Below are 22,117 nucleotides of genomic sequence, written 5' to 3' on the forward strand. Positions count from 1 at the left end.
TTGTTGTATAATATGTCTCTGCTTAAAAGCACAGATCTAAAAGGAGTGAAATAGATTTAATAGTAAAAACTAAAAGGACATACTTCAGTTTATTTATTTCTTGAAAAAAATAAAATGATAAATAAAAATATAGATTACTATTTAATGGTCTGGGATTTATCGTTACTATGTACACCACTAAAATTAATAATAATTAGGCCTATTAGTTTACTGTACAGAATTTATATCAGTATTTTTATATTATACCAGTTGTTCTACAGTTCAATATCCAATTGGATTAAAGGAATCATAGAACTTTTATAAAATCTAAAATATTTAATCTTCCACATTACTAATTTAGGCTGTTTAAAATCTAAAATATTGAATTTTCCTTTTTGTGTTACTTTGTCCATTTAAGTTTCCTCTTAAGTTTCCTTTTAAGATATTTGTCTGATAATTAACTAACTTTATTTTTTTTTTTTTTAAATTTCTAGTTATTTAGTCTTTGCACCCGCGGGGTCTTTTGCCTCAAACTGCCTTGCTACAGCTATCCTTTTGTGTAATAATGTTCTTCCACAATGGAGGTCATAGCACAGTTTTCTGCTTATTCTTTCTATCTCTGTTGAAGTTTCTTCGTTGAAAATTAGAATATTTTCCCGTAATTTGCTTGAGTCAATAATTACTTGCATTAGTAATTCTTTGTTTCCAGTAAAGTGTTCTTGCCACTTATTCTGGCCTATATTGCACATTATAGCTTGTTTAAGTGCAGGAAACACTTTTTGACGTTGTTCATTTAATGCTGGGCATCTTAGTAGGAAATGTATTAAGTCTTCCTGTTCTATTTGACACAGCAGGCATTTTTGCTCATCACTATTTCCATTAAACCTTTGAATATGTTCTTGTAATAGGTATGTTCCTGTCAGAAACCTAGCTTTAATGTTCGCCTTTTTGACCTCGTATGTTACTGGAGGTAAGGTTATCCATACGGGATGGGCTTCATGTATCTTAAGTATTTGGATGTTACAATGTTTCAGTGTGGATTTTTCTTCCATTTCTTTTTGTAAGAAGTTTGACCACTCATCAGCAATGGTCCTGTTAATATCTTTTTTTTTCCAACGGATTTTTGAGGGCAGATGTTCTTTAAATTCTGCTATTGATGGTAGATTGTAGAAATTCAGGATTTCTTGTGCTCTTGAAAAGAAGCTGTCAGAGTTCCCTGCATTTACCGTCATCTGTCGTTCCATTACATTTTTCAGCTTTGTGTTTTCTGATGCTAGTATGGAATACAAGAGACTCAACTGTCTTTTGTACAACTCTGCCTTAATCGGAAGGGCTCCTAATAGCATATAAACTGCTGCACTAGATGTCCTAATTGGCAATGATTGGAAGCATCTGAGAGTTTTGAGGTGGAATTGCTTTAAATCTGACATTTGGGTGGCATTCAGTGATAGTACTTCTAATCCGTATAGCAGTCTTGGGAGCACATAGGCTTGATATATTTTGTATGCTGTTATAGGGTTTAGCCCTTCTTGTCCATTTAGTCCAACAGAAATTAAAGTATATAGTGTCCTCCTGGCTACACTGATATGTTCTTGTATATTCAGTTTTGTTTCGTTCTTACTTGCTCTGATGATGCCAAGATGGGTTGTCTGTTGGTCTTCTTTTATTGGTTTTTCTCCAGAGTTATAGGATGTTGTTGTTTGCTTGTTTATATCCTCTCTGTTTTGATAAGTGTACTCTTTTCCGGATGAATATTGTAGCGATGCTGACAGGAAAATTTGTAGGCAATATTTAACATTGCTTGGATTTCTGTTTCATCTGTTGTCATTAATACAATATCATCAGCGCATAATGGACTTCCACAATATTCAAGACCTATATCTAGTCCTAACCCTCTTCTTTCTAGCTCTTCAGGTAGTTCATTTATATATAACTTGTATAAATGGGTTGATAAAACTTCCCCTTGCCTTACTCCTTAGTTTATTGAAAATTGCTTGCTTAGATGGCTGTTCCATTTAATTTTTGATGACGTATTGCTATATAAATCTTGAACCACTCTCCAGATGTCTGGTGGCAATTCATAAAAGAGTTTTTCCATAAGAATCATGTAGTGGACGACGTCAAAAGCTTTCTGACTGTCAAGTGTAGCTAGGAACATTTCAGGTTTTGTTGCTTTGCATGGACTATGCCCTCTGAAACTATTAATGCTGCCATAATCGGAGATAGTCCTTGTGCAAATCCGAATTGTAGCTCTGATTGGTTGCTATTTAGAGCTATCATTTTGTCTAGTAAGGCATATTCAAATACTTTCCCTAGGGCCGATGGAACAGTTATTCCCCTATATTTTGTTGGTAGGGTGGAGTCCTTTCCTTTTTTGTGTACAGGTGTCAAAATTCCTGTTTTGAACACTTTAGGTATTTCTCCTGTCTGCATTATGTTGTTAAATAGAGACACTATATTTGGGCTTATGCTTCTACCTGCATATATGAAATGTTCTGCTGTGAGTGAGTATTCGTCTGCTGTTTTTCCAGAGTTGAGCTTGTCTACTGCTTTTATTATTTCCTCCTCACTAAATATTGTGATGTTACATGTATCTATTTGATGTTTAATAATGTTGTTCATTAACTCTAGTCTGTACTTGCTCTCCTCTATGTAATCCTCGTCATAATGCTCCTCATTTGATGGAACTGCTGGCTTTTTATAGTAGTCTGCAAATATACGTGACTGTTCTTCTGGATTCATGACTTCTTCTTCATTCTCATTCTTAATTACTTTGGAGTTTGCATCTTTGGGTTCATGCTTGTTTCTTCTGATCAGTATATGAAAAGCTTTTGAATCAGGTTTATCCATCAGCTTGTTATAAAAGTTTTGTTTATCAATATGGTCTTCTTTTCTTATCTGTTTCCTTAGTTCTCTTTTATGTTTTTTCATTTCTTGATATTCTGTATTTTCTTCATTCTTTGGTCGATCTTTTTGCTTCAATGCATAGAATACTTTTTTGTTCTTTTCTATACATTCCTTTACTTTTGGCGAGGCTTTCCACTTTGGTCCTTTCAGGGCAACTATTTTCTTAACAACACTCAATTCAGTAGCTTCCTGTAAAATGTCTATGATATTAATTACTTGTTGTTCTACATCAGTTTCATTTGGCATTTCAGTCTTCTTCCTCACTTGATTTACTTTTTGTTGGTAATTTTCTATGTTTGTTTCTTCCCATTTCAGAATAGTTTTCTTTTTGCTTGTTGTGCTGATCATCTTAGTTTCCCCCTTAACGATCAGATTGGTTTTTGCCTTTACTGGTACATGTGCTGAACTGTTAAGGGGATTTTGGTCCATAATCGTTGAATCCAAAAGATTACTGCCTCTGAAGTTCTCTAGGATGTAATCTATCTGCGAAGTGGAATTTCCATTATGGTGATAAAAAGTAGGTTTGTGAGCATTTCTAACTGTATGCTTTAGCTGATGTTGACTGCAGAAGTTCTTAAGCAGTTTGTCATGGTTATTATTTCTACTTTGCATGAGTGTTCCATTCAAATCCCCCACTATGAAGACATTGTGTGTTTGCTCATATTTATCAATCATTGACGAAATTTTATCCAGATGTTCTCTGTACTCTTTGTCTGATCCTGTTGCCATTGTTGGCATATAGCTATTAATTAGGATTACTTTAACATGTTCAGATTGAATTTCTATGACTATTATTCTTTCTTCTTTTTCTAGCTTCCTGACCTTATGTGAGATTGTTTGAGGCCATATAGTTATTACTCCCCCTTTCCCCCTTCTTCTTTGTAGTTCCAAATCAATTAGATTATCATCAAAGCTTGAGATATGATAGTCGCAGTCTGGCCGAATTTCTTTTAGTGCGACTGATTCATATCCGTGTAACCAATGTTCTTGCAAGCATAGAATTGAGTTTGTTTGTAAAAGTTCTTTCAGATATACCTTGTTGCCTTTGATTCCCTCAATGTTCATTGAGACAATATCTAGCATTGTCTCAGTAGTATTTCGGTCTCCTGTCCTAGTTTTTGGATGTCTGGTGGTTCCTTTGGTTGGCTTATTTTGCCTAAAAAATGCTGTTTTGGCTTTTCTTCTTCTGTTGAATGTTGAGGAAGGTTCATTGAAGGATGGTAAACATGTTGATCATTTGGAACTGTTATTTCAGTGTCAGGAGTTGCAGTAATTGTTGGTGTTTCTTTTAGGTTTTGTTCTTCATTTAGCAGAGACTCTGGATTTGTAAGTTTATCAATTGCTTGGGTCAGTTTAATTTCTGTTTCGGCATGCCTTAGCGGACTTAAGCTACCTTCTGAGTTGGACTTTTCTTTTCTTTGCCCATTGTCACTGTGTCTTTCCACTGATATTTTATTATGGTAATAGAGATTACTATTCTGTTGATAAGGTGGTGGTGGAGCTCTCGGCAGTCCTTGTCTAAGTAGATCATCTTGATGCACTGAGTTGTAGTGTTTTGGATCAATTTGACTGACTTGGTCTTGCCTTGAATGAAACTGGAGTTGACCGTTTAAATAAGATTGACCTTGCCCATTATTATGTCATTTGAATCTCTTTGAATTTTACCCTATCTTATGAGTAAATGTTAGAGATTATCGAAAAATAATTCGTATCTTGCCATTGGTTTAAAAACCTTTGTAAATAAAGTTATAACATAAATATTTATATATTTGAACCCTATTATTCTAAAATTATAAGGTCAGCTATTTTTTTTTCACCTACGTTTATTTATGATCTAGAAAATAGTGGACAATCTGTGTATCATATTTTATTTTGTAGTTGTATCCTTAATATAGTTTACTATATAGTTCCACCAAATGAATTTAATTTTGAATTCACATGGAATCATAGAAAAATGTGTTTTATACGACCTCCAAACGATCCAAATTGTTTATAGTCTCTAAGAAAAGTTGTAATTTTTAAGATTTCCGCTGCTATTTTTGCTAAATGGGTGCAATATGGGTACTCCGTGCAATTTGGGTACTGTAACGTTATAACGTGAGGGTACCTAAATTGCACCTATTTTGACAGTTTTTTCACCTACGTTTATTTATGATCCATACAAAAGTTTCCATTCTGTGTTTATTTTGTAGATGTATCCTTATTTACTGTATAGTTACACCAATTTAATTTTGAATCCATCTTGAATCATAGAAAAATGGGTTTGAACCAACCTCCAAACGATCCATGATTCTGTAATGAGGAGTACCCAAATTGCATCCATGCTTAAATTCACATCCTTAAAAATCGAATAACAGATGTTTTGTTTTATTTTTTCAAATATTTAGAACAATTTGACATTAGTCCATGTTTAGTTTTCATTTTTTAAGAAATGGATGCTTGTAACATATTTTATTTGCTCATTTTTGCGATGTTCCGTAGATTTTACTTTTTCTAGTGAATACATCATCTGTTGATATGAACGTTTTGTGTATATTCAAATATAGCCTACCTATGTTGAAAGACGTGTATAATGTCAAATCATGAAAATACAAATTGTTTAGTTTCAAGGAAAACTTGTAAGATTCCCGCTGCTGTTTTTGCTGAATAGGTGCAATTTGGGTACTCGGTGCAATTTGGGTACTCTGACGTTATATATTAGAACGGCAACTTTCAACAATTACGACTTTTTTTTATTCGTTTCCGTTGCAAATTTTTTGTACATTGTTAACGAATTGATGGCAGGTAGTATGCATTAGTCCTGCAACACTCCATTACACGTGTCACACGGTTGGTGTATTCGAACTGTTCGATGGTTCTTTGTTATTCAGTGATGATTATTTCATTTTTTTCGTCTTCATCTTCATAGACTTTTCTTTTATCAAACAGTTTATACTCTTAAAACTTATGCTCATTGTAGTTAACTTGTTTGTCATCGGCCTATCGATAACAATGATTTTACGCACACAGAGTCTGTCAGAGGCCTTCCAGTGGGGATGTCAATAATCACTTGTTTCATTTTTCGATACATAAAATAAAACTTTCTTTCAACATAATTTAAAAGGCATTTGTTTTAAATATTATTCTTATCATCACACCCAACTGCTTCATTTAAAAGAACAACAAAAGTGCAGAGGTAATATCATTGAATTATAGAAAAATATATAAACACATTTAGGTTTTCATCATATAAAACTTCCAAGTTTATGGGGTTATTTTTTTACAAAATATTTTACGGAGAAAAAATGCCCCTACGTTGTGGACATTTAAGAGTAACCTACCAAATATTCAATGGATAAGATTTCTTTGTGGAAAGAAATCGGGATAATAATAAACAAGAATGTGTCCATAGTACACGGATGCCCCACTCGCACTATCATATACCAGTACCAAGCGTCTGGTTAAAAGACTTTTTACCGTTCGATTATTATTATCATATAGATAGATAAAAAAAATCATAACTTTTATTGTTCTAAAATATCATATGGCACACTCAGCTTACGTGTTATTCTGATAAATACGATCCGCAAAATCAACCTTTTTGTAAACACAAAACTTGATTGCTTGCATTAGAGTAATGTTTTGTTGCCTCTTACTGGTGCCGTTGGGAGACAAGGTAAATTCCATGTCACGTTTCAAGAAGGGAACTGGAATGATTCCGTAACTCATCAACGAGTATAGTGACCTCAAGTATTAAAAACTTTTCTTGAAAGTTTTATAGCTTATTTTGTTAAGAACATTTTTTTTGCTTTGTATTTTCATCCATTCAGAATATTGTTTTGCTGATAAATTGTATTGAGGTAAAAAAAAAAAAGAAAAGTGGAATACTAAAAGGAAAGGCCAATACAGTATTTTAAGGGTTACATTTTTAAACCCTGGGAAGAGGTTAATTTCTAAATCACTTGTGTTTTTGCCTGTACTAATTTCGGTATACTTTTTCTCATGATTCAATTTTTCAGCAGACATTATATTCATTTACTCTCTGTTTGTTTGTGTTTAAAAAAATGTGATCAACATTTTTCATTAATTGTCCCGATAAACCAACTCACAAACGTTTTAGATCCCAATGAATCTTAACTATACCGGAACTAATTGTTCCTATATCCTACTTGAGCAGGTTCCAGTAGTGTATAAGGGTACATAGTTCCTGCAGGAAATTGTTGAAGGAGTACATCGGTTTAAAGTCGGTTCTGAAAAAGTCGACAAATTGGCATGCTATGGAGTAAAGTAAATACACGTGTGACTCTCTGGTCGTTACTTTCTGTCTTTATATTGGTCTTTGTTTTAGATAGTTTTTGGCCTTGTATCAATCCGAAAAGTTAACCCTTTTCAATTGGTTTTTACAGTTAGTTCTTACACAATAGAAAAGAAAGGATATGGGATATCCATCCATGACACAAACCAGTACATGCACAACAAAAACCCCAAAAGCAAAGGAACAGCGCTTTTATAGATGTATGTTGCGCTTTAACACTACCGTCCCAGGTTAGGAGTGGGTTGGGCGCCCGCAAACATGGTAAACCCCCGTCAAGATCGATGTGTGCCTGTACCAAAACCATGAGCCTGAATTTCATTGATTGTCGTTTGATGCTGTGTATTATATTTGTTTTCCGTTTATAACTGCTTTAAACATAAATCAATGACATGCCGTTGGTTTTGTCGTTTGATTTTCATGCCCCCGATGTAGCGGAGGGGGCATTAAGTTTTACCCTTGTCCTTCTGTATGTCCGTACGTCCCGAAATTGGTTTCCGTTCTCTAACTTTAGCTTGCTTCAACCAAATGTTATGAAACTTATACACAATTCTTATTACCACAAAACACACATCAAGTTTGAATTTGGCTGGCGTCACTTTTACCTTTCTAGAGTTATGCCCCTTTACAAATGGACAAATTGCTGAATTTTTCGTTTCTGTTCTCTAACTTAAGTTTGCCTCAACCAAATGTTATGAATCTTATACACAACGCCTATTACCACAAAACACAGATCACATTTGAATTTTGGTGACGTCAATTTTACCGTCCTAGCTATATAGAGTTATGAGAGTTTTATGAACCGTCGCAAAACATGTTTACTAAAACTATGGTTTTGAAAATTTGCCAGCACTATTTACATGTATCGATCAAAGTTCAAATATATACCATTTGTTGTCAAAACATTACAATACAAACATGTACATGAAGCTGTGATTATTGTTTTTCAGATGTTAGCAAACAGAGTTCGTTTTAGTTCATTTGACTTAAGGTCTCCTAAATTTGTATACTAAATTTTGCTATTTAAGGAATTTTGTGTTGATTGCATATTTTTGAAACCTTTGTAAAATTATCCACAATTGTCTATTTTTTTTGAAAATTCAGAGCTCGAAATATTTTAAATACATGTATCCATTGAAGAAACCCGAATGTTGACCTTGTTTAGCGTTGGCGTTAATTTGGTTGCTGTCTTATTTATGACACCCTAAATCTCCTTTTATTTACACAAATAAATTTGACAACGCTTTAAATATTATTACATACATGGATACCTGCTTTCAAAACACCTTACGGGACAGAACAAACCAAGCCGACCTGTGACGACGCCTAGTATGTGTGGCGAATACCCCTTCCCGAAAAAGTTACATGTATAAATCGTATCAAGTCTTATTATTTTCCCCTTTGGAAGTTGACCTTCGATGTAGGCCGTATCGTCATCAGAACTTTAGTGTGCCGTGATGGACGTTGGATTGATAAGGATTACATCAACCCACCCCTCTTCTACATCTAAATATCGATTCAACTCTACACTAAATCAACTTGATTTTTATGACCTACTATCATGATTTTTTTTTCGGCCTCACTTACGGATACGCTCACATATAATAGATGCACCCCAATACTATCCAATCAGACGTTAAGAAAGCCTGTACGTTATACGGAATAAGCTGATATTTACCAATGAGAATCCCTCAACAGATTTACCCCATTGTGACGTGCAGCGTATGGCTATTTAGACCGGATCTTATGTGACCCGGCAATGAGCTGGCGTCAGATAGAATGTCTACAGATATTTATCTATCTGATTCTGATATAATCCTGAGGTAAAATTTTTTATCGCCGTGATATAGCCTTTTTGTGCTGAAACTGCGTAAAGGAAACACCAATCAATCATTATTTGACACGACTTGTCTCTTGATCTACCCTCAAATTACAGGGTATGATTTTATTCACGATAATATTATACCATCTTCTTGATGTGACCCGGCAATGAGCTAGCGTCAGATAGAATGTCTACAGATATTTATCTATCTGATTCTGATATAATCCTGAGGTCAAATTTTTTTTCGACGTGATATAGCCTTTTTGTGCTGAAACGGCGTAAAGGAAACACCAATCAATCATTATTTGACACGACTTGTCTCTTGATCTACCCTCAAATTACAGGGTATGATTTTATTCACGATAATATTATACCATCTTTTTGTTTGATTTAATATTTTTGGAGCGATCGGAAAAACTAAGGGCTCTTGTTGACAGCTCAGTGAAAGCATATAAAAATCACTACAAAAGATAAGTGATTGTCTCTTATGCAAAAATTAAAACTGCAGTAAAATAATTTTGAATCGCATCACTAAGGCCACCATTTAATTATACATTGGTTCGTTTTTATTCAAAAACAACTTCAAGTAATGACGCAGCGCAGATTACGTCTGTTTTTATTTTCTAGTTACGTCCCTTAGACCTTTTTTTTACATTGGGGTGTAAAAGCGTTGACCGAAGTACATTTTGTATGAAGCGCGGAAGCGCTTCATTCTAAAAATGTGCGCACGGTCAACGCTTTTACAACCCTATGAAGTTACAAAAAGAAGCATTCAATACTTATAATTACATTTTTTAGCTAGGATCATGAAAACACGATTTTTATCAAGTTTTTATTTAATTTACCTGTGCACTTTATTGTGGGACTTCGTGTCCTCATGAATGATACATTTCATTGTGTAATGAAGTTGATTAAGGAATAACGCGAGATTGCAGTTAGCCAATCAGAATAACGTATTATAATGAAACCTACATCTAATGTAATTATAAACTTATAAGTGAGTAGTTTTCACTCAATTTAAGTGTGGTAAATATTAGGACGACATAGTTAATATGGAACTTCCTGCCGTCAGGGGAGCCAGGATCTACACTATAAAACATATAATCAATAATAATAATATTTATTTATCAAAGTACTCTGACGATATTGTTCATTTAGGCAAGAATGATGTTGTTCATATTAACTCAGTCTCTGTTGGTAAGATTATAGCAGATTTTCGAGAGCTAATATTATTGATAAAATCTTTGTCTGAATTTGAGTATTAAGATTTAAAATTTCTTTTCCTCCATATTACCTAGACCGGTTGGTTTTACTAAAATTTACATTTAAGTAAAATTAGTAAAAGGTACACAATTCATTTCATAATTGTTCTTATTAAAGTTTGTTTTAAAAGGGTGTCCCAATTAGGGAGCTACCATTTGATTTTTATGGGGGGGGGGGGGGGGGGGAATGGCAGGACAGTAGTTTTGAGTAAAAAAAAAGGCAGGATGAGTAACTTGGCAAAAAAAAAAAGGCAGGATGACAATTCATGTAAAAAAAGTCAGGATAAACTAATAAAAAAAAAAGGCAGGACCGAATATAGTGAAAAATAAAAAGGCAGGACAGAGATACAACTAAAAAAAAAAATGCAGGACAACATTTTTCATCCTAGCCACCCCCCCCCCCCCCCCAAATCAAATGGTAGCTCCCTTAGATCCTTATTTGCAATCAAAGAAGGAGGCCTTTACCTTTATGTGGCCGGACAGCATTATCATTAATATTACTGTTACTTGTTGTAGTTGTCAAAAAAAATCTCCGAAATTAATTTATTGCAGTTGGGTTAATTTATTATAAGTCAAAAACGATCAACATTTAAATTGATATGAATATTATACAAGTATGATGTCAGTAATATTTAAATTTCTACTTTGGTCTTCGGAAGATTTGTGTAAATATGCATAATTTTTATTGTTGAGTTGCTGTCTCATAATGTAATATTGAAAAGAGGAACGCATTTCAACGAGGTGAAATGAAAAATATATTCTAAATTAATATGTTAGGTATTATTTTAATAAAATAGATACGTTACAAAAACACCATAATGCAAAAGTACGTTCCCTATAATAGTGACGTCAAAAACGTCAAATTAGAGATGCTGTGACATTTTGGTAGACCACCATGTGACCGCTTTATTTTGTTGATTTGTGTATTAATCTTTATTATAAATATATCGAAATGTTCCTTTTGCAAAGGAATTTGAGATTATAATTATTTTTTTCAAACAACTGATGTTGTGTTCACTCTTTTTGAAGATTTGTAACAACTTGTCCCTTATAATTCAAAGAAAAAATGAAGACGCTAACATTGTGACATTTTGGTGGACACCCTTTCAACGCATCGATATTCGATTCTAATCGATAAAAATATAATTGAATGCATACAATTGTTTCTTTTTTATTCGGAATTTATCCTACTGGCTTCATTTCTCCGTTCTAATATGCATAACACATTATTTTTCATTGTTTTCTATAACTAACGCCGGAAATTACTAACGTAAAACATTGGTTAAAACTTTTGTGACGAGAGACATTTGGGGATTCATATACTTAGTACTTTGTTGTTTAATGCTAAAAATAAGATTGCTGTAAGAATAAACGCCGTTCAAATGTTATAGATCTGGAGGCATGTTATGTTTTCTGACTTGATGAAATGTTATGCACAGTTTTACTCAATATTGATAATTTCTTTATAAAACAGTTTTTTTTCTAAACGTTGTTGTGACAGTGTACTTTTGGCTGGGTTTCTGATAATGATATCGAAGTTTTCATGGGATTCGCTCTTTTACATTTGATAATTTTGCTTTCAAAGAGTTTTCAAAACTTGTTAAACAAAAGGATATGCGCTATCATCAATTTGATAACATAATTCTCTCGCTATATATGCATTCTGAACTACTGTGCCATAAGGGAGTGATATATTTCCTTGGTGTTTACACGAAAATTGCGTTATTTACGTCTTACACACGTCGCCCCAAAGTCCTAACTTTCCTCTTCCAAATGGTATAGCATTGTTATATTTTATATACTTGTAAGTACCCGAAATAGGAGGAATACTCGAAGAACAACATTAGTATGTTACCCGTCTACACGACTGAAATATATAAGATTTTTCTCGTTAGTATTCGGAAAGCTGATTGACAAAACTGAAAAAAAAACCGATAGACCATCTGTAATTTAATTCTCAAGCGTTTTAAAGATTTTTTACACAAATGACACTTGGTCTTTCCGGTATTTCTCTTATTTAAAGCCGATTTTTGGTGTCAGGAGCATGAAATCAGAAAACGTCACCAACATTGTGCGTAACGTCTCAGCATTTATTTAATCACATGTACATATATATTATGTGTATGTGTGTGTGTTTAATACCATCAATGTATTATTTCCAGGGTATTGGTATGTTTATGATTAATACCATCAATGTATCATTTCCAGGGTATTGGTATGAATTACCTTTTAGGAAGTGATATATTCCTTAAGTTGTTGAATTTTCAAGGGAGCGTGTCGTCTCTTGGATTCTATCTTGACCCCACTGTTTAATTAACAGTATATATATAAGGAAGTTAGGGTAGATCTAGCAGTTGAAGAAGTTGAATTTTCAAGAGAGTATCTCACCCCTTGGATTCATCCGTCCTTATCATATTTATCAGAATTAACTACGGTTTTTTTCTGTCTCTTTTTTTGTATCATACCGTTCCTTGTTTCCATTTAGTTATTTATATTATTTAATTGTTTTTATTGTTTGGTGGATAAAAAATGTTTTGTAGCCCGTCTTGTACATGTAGTTTTGTCTTGTGTTTTATATATATGTACATTGGTCATTGTCATTTTGCATAGTTTCTTCTGTTACCTATTCTAACATCGGACTCGGACTTCTTTTAAACTGAGTTTTATTGTGCGTATTGCTGTATGTTTGTTTATTCTACATTGGCTAGAGGTATTAGGGGGGAGGGGGGGGGGGGGGGGTTGAGATCTCACAAACATGTTTAACCCCGCCGCATTTTTGCGCCTGTCCCAAGTCAGGAACATCTGGTATTTGTTAGTCTTGTAGTATGTTTTTTTTTTTTGATTTTGTTTCATTTATATGTTTCGGAGTTTAGTTTGACGTCCATTTTCTCTGAACATTTTAGTTTTGTTTAGGGGCCAGCTAAAGCCCGCCTCCGGTTGCGGGATTTTCTCGCTGTGTTGAAGACCCATTGGTGGCCTTGAGATGTTTTCAGCTCTTTGGTCGAGTTGTTGTCTCTTTGACACATTCCCCGTTTCCATTCTCAATTTTATTTATTTTTATCTATGTGAGTCGTCGTGTATGTTATTCATTTTCGGCCGAAATAAAAATTATGTTATATTTAGCTTTCATTGAGCCTAGTAATTTTACAAGTTATGAAAGTTAAAACGAAAAAAATACTATCATTTAAAACAACCAGTAACCTTACAGATACCATACAAAATAAATTTCACGACTTGGACTGAACAATAAACAAGTCTTTTAGAAATTGCAAAAAAAAAAGAATTTCCATCAAGCGCAACTGTTGCAAAAAAATAGGTAAATAATTAAAATTTTTTTTTTAGAGTTTGTGTATATGAACATAACTGATTATACAAGAATACACACATACATGTATTTGTAGTTTTTATTCATATGAATACCACTGTCACTTCCATATAGTATACAATTGTCTGTTTTGTTGTCACAGGTACGCTCAGCAGGTACGTATGGACATGATACTCTTTAATTGGTTGCCCGGCCTGTGTTGAGATAAGCCAAATAGAAGTCGACCTTCATATATCCAAAAATGATGTCTGTCAGTAACTTCAACATATATTCCAAGTGAAAACAGTTTAAATAAACGTTAAATAAAGATATACAAAATGTTAACTAAATGGGGCTTATTTGTGGTAGCTCAACACAGGGGCAACACAAGGGTGTTTTATTCACGGTTTGTATTTCATGCAATAACCATCTAATTTAAATCTTGATCTTAATATTGTACGACGACACGTCCGATGGACATTATTACACCGCGCGCATCCGTCACATAGCGATTGGTCCAAATACCCACCTTCCCTAACAATATTTGCAAATAATCTGACTTGGTCTATTGACGACTATCTTGTCAAAAATGTCCGGTGGTATTGAGTTCCAACCTTTAATAGTATTCGGGTTAAAGCTAAATTTGAGTGAGTCTGTTCTGGTTGGCGGTCTGAGGAAATGATATTTATTCTTTGATTTGATGATTCTTCCCGGTATTTCTAATTGATCTGTTGGTATATGGACTTTATTGTTTAATCCTTAGTGCAGACGTATGAGTCTACTCTGTGTCTTCTATCTTTAAATGATGGTAAATTGAGCTATTTCAGAATCACTGTCATTAATCCAGGTTCATAATCTTTGTTTGATGAAATAAAGCGGACGCTCTTTTTTTGGGATATTTTCTAATATCTCCTTGAGATACGTCTGATGGGTAACCCAGGCAGCACTTGAATACTCAAGGACCAGTCGTATAAGTCCTTTGTACGCTTGTAATTTTACCTCCTGGGGGCAAGATGATAAGTTTGATAATCCAAGTGTTCTGTATGACCTATCACAGATTTCTTCAATATGTTTTCACCAGTATAAGGTACTTGTGATGTTTACGCCAAGATACTTGATTGATTATAGAAATACAAGTTTGGTGTCTTTCAAGGTATAATCAAATTCTACATTATTGTTCTTTCTGCTAAGTATCACCATGTCACATTTGACCGGTCGAAATCTAATACACTGTGTTGCTGCCCAATTTCCTAGTCTGTCTATGTCTTCCTGTATTTTTTACAATCATTGATGGTGTTGATTTCTGTATAGCAAACGCAGGCATCGGCAAATAGTCTGATATCGGATGTAATATTTTCAGAGATGTCGTTGATGTGTAGCAGAAATGATATCGGACCAAAGACAAGATGTACCTTGCGGGACGTCTGAGAGCACTGATGTGGTATTTTTAATTGCAACCATTTACTACAACGCATTGTCTTCTGTATTAAAAATGAGTCTATCCAATCTAATTTGTTTGTTCGAATTCCATATCTGCTGAGCTTACATTTTAGAAGTTCGTGAGGTACCGTATCAAATGCCTTTTCAAAATCAAGTATAAAGATGTCAGTCTTTTTCCTGTTTTCTATGGATGTTGGCCAGTCGTGTATTACACTTTATAGTTATGTCTCACAGCTATGATATTTTCTGATGGCATGCTGTCTGTTGTTGAGTATATTTTGGTCTTCAAAGTGTTGCATAAGGTTTGAGCATATAATGTCTTCTAGTAAGTTACATTTAATACAAGTTAGTGATACTGATCGATAATTCAGCTTTCTCGTTGACGATTTTGAAGTGATGGAATCCCTTGTTTGTCTGCTTTCTGGCTATATATGTATTTAAACATGGTTTAGTATCTTGTCTGATATCTCCTATCAGGTTGTTAACATAGTTTTTATGAACTGATTTTACCTTTTTTTATTTCTGGTATTTCTGATGCTTTGTTATTTAGGCTTTAGCCTTGGACTCCTCGTATTCTTGTATTTATCATGGGCTCTGTTCTTTCGTTTTTTTAGTCGTTTTATGCTGATGTTAATCAAGAGTAATGACTGTTTTCCTCCCGCTATTTTAATTGGTACATTCTTCTTATTTGTTTTTTAGAATGATTTTTTTTTTATTTATTTCCAATTGTCCTCTATTGGTCGATTGTTAAGGTGGCGTTTGAAGTAACAATCTGTAAAACAGTTTTTTGCATCTTCTGTCATCTGGTTGTAATCTCCTTTTGAGTATTTGAAAAAAAATTCTCATTGGTCTAGTTTTTTTCGGAACTGTACATCTTAGAGTACCCTTAACCATATTATGGTCGCTGACTTTATCTGGTGAGTATAAGTTGATAACTTTGCCTTGCAAATAAAATTGTTATGAGCAGGTCTAGGGTGTTTTCCTCTCTTGCCGGGAAGTGAACTAGTCATTCAACACTTGCTTCGTTCAATATATCTATTAATGTCTGACCCTCGCTATGAGCAAGACAGGAGTTGGTATCTTTGTTAATTTTGGTCTTCAAATTGATTTTACGTTAGTTGAAATCCTCAAGAAGATATATTTGAGGATGACAATTACGTTTGCCCTGTTCTTTTATCTGGTCAGATTGGTCTTTCAGTAATTTTATGTGATCAGCTGGTGCATCTGGTTACCGGTACAAGCTACCTATAAAATGAGGTTTTCCATTAATTGTGAATCTGCTCAAGGTTGATTCTGATCCATTTTCAAGCTCTTCCATTTGTGCTAAGGGAGCTACCATTTGATTTTTATGGGGGGGGGGGGGGGGGGGGCTAGGTTAAAATTTGAAAAAAATAGGCAGGACAGGAGTTTGGAGTAAAAAAAAAGGCAGGATGAGATTATTTGCCAAAAAAAAGGCAGGATGACAATTTATGTAAAAAAAAAGTCAGGATAAAGTAAAAAAAAAGGGCAGGACCGAATAGAGTAAAAAATAAAAAGGCAGGACCGAAAAGAGGGAAAAATAAAAAGGCAGGACAAAATTTTTCATCCTAGCCCCCCATAAAAATCAAATGCAAGCTTTTACAAGCAGCATAGTCCCTCCACAATTTGCTGTTCTTTCGTTGAGGTATATGTCATATCCTAATGAGTCTGGAAAAAGTTCATTGGGTTTGATACTGCTGTCAATTTTGGTTTATTGTATCGCAACTATGTCTGGGTTTTCTGTCGACTAGTATCCTAAGCTTGTAGTTTCAGTTTTTTACCTCTTATTAATTCCGTTGAAGTTAATTGATACAAAATCTATCTTACCATATGATTTAGTGGTACATGTAAGTGTTGCTTTGTTTGATGGATCAAAGTTATCGGATAGTACCTCATATTGGTTTCTTGTTTCTATACTTCATGCTTTACTTGAGAAGGAAGTTTATAGGTTGGTGTCATTACCAGATGGACATATCCAGGTGCAAATTTAAAGATAATCACGAAAGGTTAGATATTGGTAAAAATAGTTACTATACACGGATGAGTTGATTTTGTATGATCCAAATACGAAGAATACGGTGTTGATGTCCAAATAAGATCACAAAACAGATATCGTTTCCGAAAATTTGACAACATTTGACAAAAATTTCCCTCGAGATATCGTGTATTACAACTTGACGCATGCGCAACATAAATGTATTTGCTCTAATAAAAATTGTTAATGGTCTATTGTCTATAGGTACATGTGACTAATAAAATTATAAGGAATATACATGTATGTATGTGCATCAACATGAAGCAATAATTTTCAATCGGATCTTGAATGCCCATACTGTAGTTTTATTCCTTATCTTCCGTATTTAATATCTTCCCAATTCTATACATCATTCTAGCATTTAGAACCTTAGGCAAATCATAAGGCAACCAACCAGAACCGATATTTGTTAGGTAATAATTTCAAGATGGCGTGAATATCAAATGAAACTAATAGATTCGCACGAGGATGCGAAACTAAAATACAAACAGTATCGAATAAGATGAAAAATAAAGATTCTACGGGCCCATATATATATACGCTAATCTTGACCCCTTTGGCATCATTGGTGCCTTTTAGCTCGGAGACTGTAAGAGCTATTTCAAATCTAATGGCAGATTGTAGACAAGAATAAACAATCTATAGATCGAAAAATAAAAAAGTTGATAGTTTGAGGTTCAGTCTAAGTTGAACCGTTAAAGTTTATGATCTATAAATTCCAGGTCAATATGTTAGCTCACACCAGATTTAAAAAAAAGCTTGTAGCCACTTCGGTACTTTTTAGCCCTGAAACTGTAAGAGGTATCCTTAATCTCATTCCAAATGCAGGCAGAAAAATGTAATCAGGAATCTATAGAAAGAAAAACACTCTAAACTTGACAAGAAATAAAAAGTTTATATTTTTTCATTTTGGACCCTAACAACTCAAAAACTATAAATACTATGGCAAATTCGTTACTCATGCCAGATGCAGAATTAAGAAAAAACAAAACACGAAAAACAAAAACACAGCATGATGAATGAAACTCGTCAAAACTGAAAAAGAAATAGATGCTCCACTCCAAAATCAACGAAATTACCAAGGATGGCCCTTTTTAGTCCTTTATTTCAGAAACCAGTGGTGTAAGAATCCCCAGAAATTTCCTTTGAAACACACTTTCTTTATCTTAAAATGTAAACTGTTTACCCTCACTACACACTGATGTAAAGAATTCAATACTTTTGATTTTTAAAATCAAATAACACTGATAAGGTATATCAAGTAATCGACAGATTGATTAAAGCTGAGTGACAAGTACATTAAGGAAGCCGATTGATTGATTGATTGATGCTTTACTTCGCAAATAAAATGACCGACTGCTATGAAAAAAACCCCATTTGTATGACTAGGAAAATCAAACACTTGATTCAAAAATTAAAGAATCAAACTAAGTCTTCTCAAAATACTGGAAGTGCAAGTACACGTACATGCACCAGTGACATAATCATTGTACGGTATTTCGGATTGTCTGTTTCAAAACGACGCGATAAAACTGGAAGAATTATAAAAAAAGTTTATTTATGTACATATGTTTATTTCAATATAACTCAAAAAATTGTTATTCTACACGTAAACTATTTTCGAACGTGATAGTTAAGTAATCAAATAATTAAACTAATATAAGAATTAATTAAATTTTCATTAAACCAAGGATTTTGAAAGTAGGACTACTATAAAACTCATTGATAAACCATATATAAGAATAAATTAAATTTTTATTATACCAATATAAGAATAATATCTATATAAGTATTTGTTATTGTGCACATCAACAAATAGACTATCCCCTGGATTCAATCTAAATTCTCCATGTATAAATATATTTTCAAAACTATATCTTTCTTTGGGAACTTTCACTACTTTGCTTATAAGTTTCCTCTCTTTAGTATTGATAAATGTAGAATTTGTCTCACTCTGGATAAGAGTAATGCGTATTTGGTTGTAAGGTAGTTCGTGGTACGTTTCCTTAAATCGCAGTGATACCGATAAATATACATAATATATATTACTGTCTGATATATGTATCCTATCAGTAGTTGTATTCCGACCATTAAGTTCACACGATTTAATCGGTAACCAAGGAATGATTTCTAAAAGTAGAAAAGTTTAAAATGAATACATGAAATAAAATAAAATTGATTTTCTTTGTACATAAATAGCTGAAAAATATTGTACTATATAACTTTTCGATGATTACTTCCTCTGACTAATTGAATCACTATAGAGACACAGCATTTTAAAAATAGCTTAGAAATGAAATTTCTTATACTTTTTACATTATAGTAAATTGCCAGTTCAAACATATAGAAAGCGTCCACTATAAGTGCCGGACCAATCAAGTTATGAAATGTGAAGGAATTTCATAGAGGTATGGTACCTATTTGAGTGAACACTCAGCACATGTCTCTTTTTAACCTTCACCAGGTTCGTTCGTCACTAAACATTTAGGAACCAAACTATATAAAACATGAAAGAAACCAGAATGGTCTTAGATTAGCTGAAGTTGTCTAATATAATGGAGAATGGAAACGGGGGATGTGTCAAAGAGACAACAACGATCAAAGAGCAGAAAACAACCCAAATCAACCTACTGGTCTGTAACGCATCGCGAAAATCCCGCACCAGGAGGCTGGCTTCAGCTGGCCCCTAAACTAATGTCCACATTGACAGCAGAAATTTCCGCGAATTTGAAATTACAATATCAAAGAAGTTATGTCATTTTCCAACAAGTTTCAATTAAATTGTTTTGTATGCATGGACTATCTAGCAACAATTAGTATATAACGAAATTAAAAATGACAAGATTACTCTGGTCAAACTCTAAACTATCATATTTATGAAAATGTAATGTGGGATGGATGAAGGACGATGCCAGGTGATTGCAATAAGTGAACAATGAGATAACTAAACATATAGACTTTCATATACAGTTTCAATTTGTCTTTAGACATCTTTAATTTTTAACTTGATGTAACATACCACTTTCTGGAGTTTCTACTTTTTCAATGCCATGATTACATGCTGTATTTTCCACTCCGGATGATCGCCTCGTTTGTTCTCGGAATATCTGCAAAAACAATGTAAAAAAAATATAGCTTCCTTGTTATCACTATTGTATTTTTTCTGTGAAAAAATTACTCATCGAATATTTATATACCTTATAAATACATGTATATTATACGTTTTGCTTAGTTGCAAATTAAAAGAAATAGATAAATAAACAATTGTATATCTAGTTGATACGACAAGGTAATCCAATTTAGTAGGCGTTCTACTACAACATTTATAATTTCCTTTTATTTAGATTTATGTAAGTACATCTGTACTTCTTCCTTTCTTCTTTGATTAACTATATTTTCTTTTTAACCCAGGTATTGTCAGTCTTTCTTTGACATCCAATTGTTACTTTGTATCATTCCCTTAAATAAAAGAACATTTTGGGGGTATGTGTTAATAAGGAAGCAACTTGTAGTACTATGAATTTGAAGTGCTAAACATGTACCTAAATAATGGAGTACTTTTTCAGTTCTTCAAAATTATCGTTCTATTTCAGTACCATAATCTAAACGTTTAGAGAATTTCAGTTACATAGTGTGTGTAATGGATTAGAATAGCATAGTGTATTAGATGTAGTGATTTTGTGTCATGGATGGATAGCCAATATCCTTTTTTTTTCTATTTTATATCAGGATTTAGTGCACTATTTCCATTTAGTATTTTCTTACCATTCTATACAGCAATGCATATTGAAGTGAATCTCTTACACAACAGGTAAAACTCTGACGATCAGATATATCATGGAATAAATATTTAGCACAGCCAGAATGGTGCACATCTTCTCGTCGTAGTGTAAAACACACACTTGTTTCGTCTAAATGCATATATCTCCACGAATCATCGTAATGTGTCTGTTTAATTTTCAACGAAAATTCATAAATTTCAAATAAAGTGAATACGCTATATCCTAATATTCCTAGAAACATGAATAACGACAAAATGCAAAATATTATCAATATACTAGTATATCTATAGGAACATTCTATTAAAAAAAGCTTTTTGTTATGATTTTGTTTTTGTTGTGACTGGACAGGAATATGAATCCTGAGTGTTGACTGTTCAGTTTCATGAGCCTGCCATTCATTGTCATGAATTTCTGTTTGCATTTTGTTCAAAAGATAAAATTGTCTACCGGTATTTAATATGGTTGTGGTTTGTTTCTTTTTATAAAATTAAAGCATTGACATACTTGTACATTTCCTAAATATTTATATTATATAATTACGGAAATCTCCAATAACAAAAGGGAAATTGATCACTAAAAATAGATGTTAAAACTATTTTGAGGAAATTCAACAATGAATTATCGAATAAAAATCAAAATAGGTTTCCAGATCTACTGAGCTAATATTAGCCTGTAACTTTATTGAGATTTTACTTGATTTTATTAGATAAATCTAAAATTCCAGATGTATACTTTACGGTCATATAAAATATTGGGGAAGAATTTACTATTAAACCAATTGTAAAACTATTTTTTTTAACCAATAATTCTGTCCCTACAATAATATAGCCTATGTTGTAAACATTTAGCTAATTATTTGTCGGTAAATATGGTTTGTGTTTTTTCTTAGGGAGTTTTTTCTTCTTACTGTTATTATCATTATTCGTGTAATTTTTTTTTAATTTTTTTTATTTGGTTTGGTTTCTTTGAGTTGAAATTGTCTTGTATTTCTAAATTTTCTTTTTTATGAGAGTGCAGATGTTTTAATCGTCCATTTAACACTTTTTTGCATCGAACAGATCGTATTATGTTTCTTAACTAAATAGGGTGGTCTAAATACTTATGTTTCACTGAAATAAAAATCTACCATTTATTATAAACAACTTATAAAATATAAATGAATGTTATATATTGCCGTGTCGGAGTCTATATATTCGAACAATGCTAAAGGAATGTTAAAACTGTCCAAGATTAACATTTCAGACGTGTAATAATCAGCACTGACCTTCCACTTTTGA

General features: G+C 33.2%; 1 long non-coding RNA gene across 1 annotated transcript; it reads right to left on the reverse strand.

Annotated features, from left to right (window-relative positions):
- Positions 1-18,795: 18,795 nt before the first annotated feature.
- LOC127737597 (uncharacterized) lies at positions 18,796-20,965 on the reverse strand. Its single transcript, XR_007999708.1, has 3 exons — positions 20,824-20,965; positions 20,078-20,165; positions 18,796-19,188 (listed from the first exon to the last, which is right to left on the reverse strand). It is a non-coding gene; the product is annotated as an uncharacterized LOC127737597 (long non-coding RNA).
- Positions 20,966-22,117: the final 1,152 nt, after the last annotated feature.

The sequence above is a fragment of the Mytilus californianus genome, unplaced genomic scaffold (assembly GCF_021869535.1).
Source record: "Mytilus californianus isolate M0D057914Y unplaced genomic scaffold, xbMytCali1.0.p SCAF_4, whole genome shotgun sequence".
Classification (NCBI taxonomy): domain Eukaryota; kingdom Metazoa; phylum Mollusca; class Bivalvia; order Mytilida; family Mytilidae; genus Mytilus; species Mytilus californianus.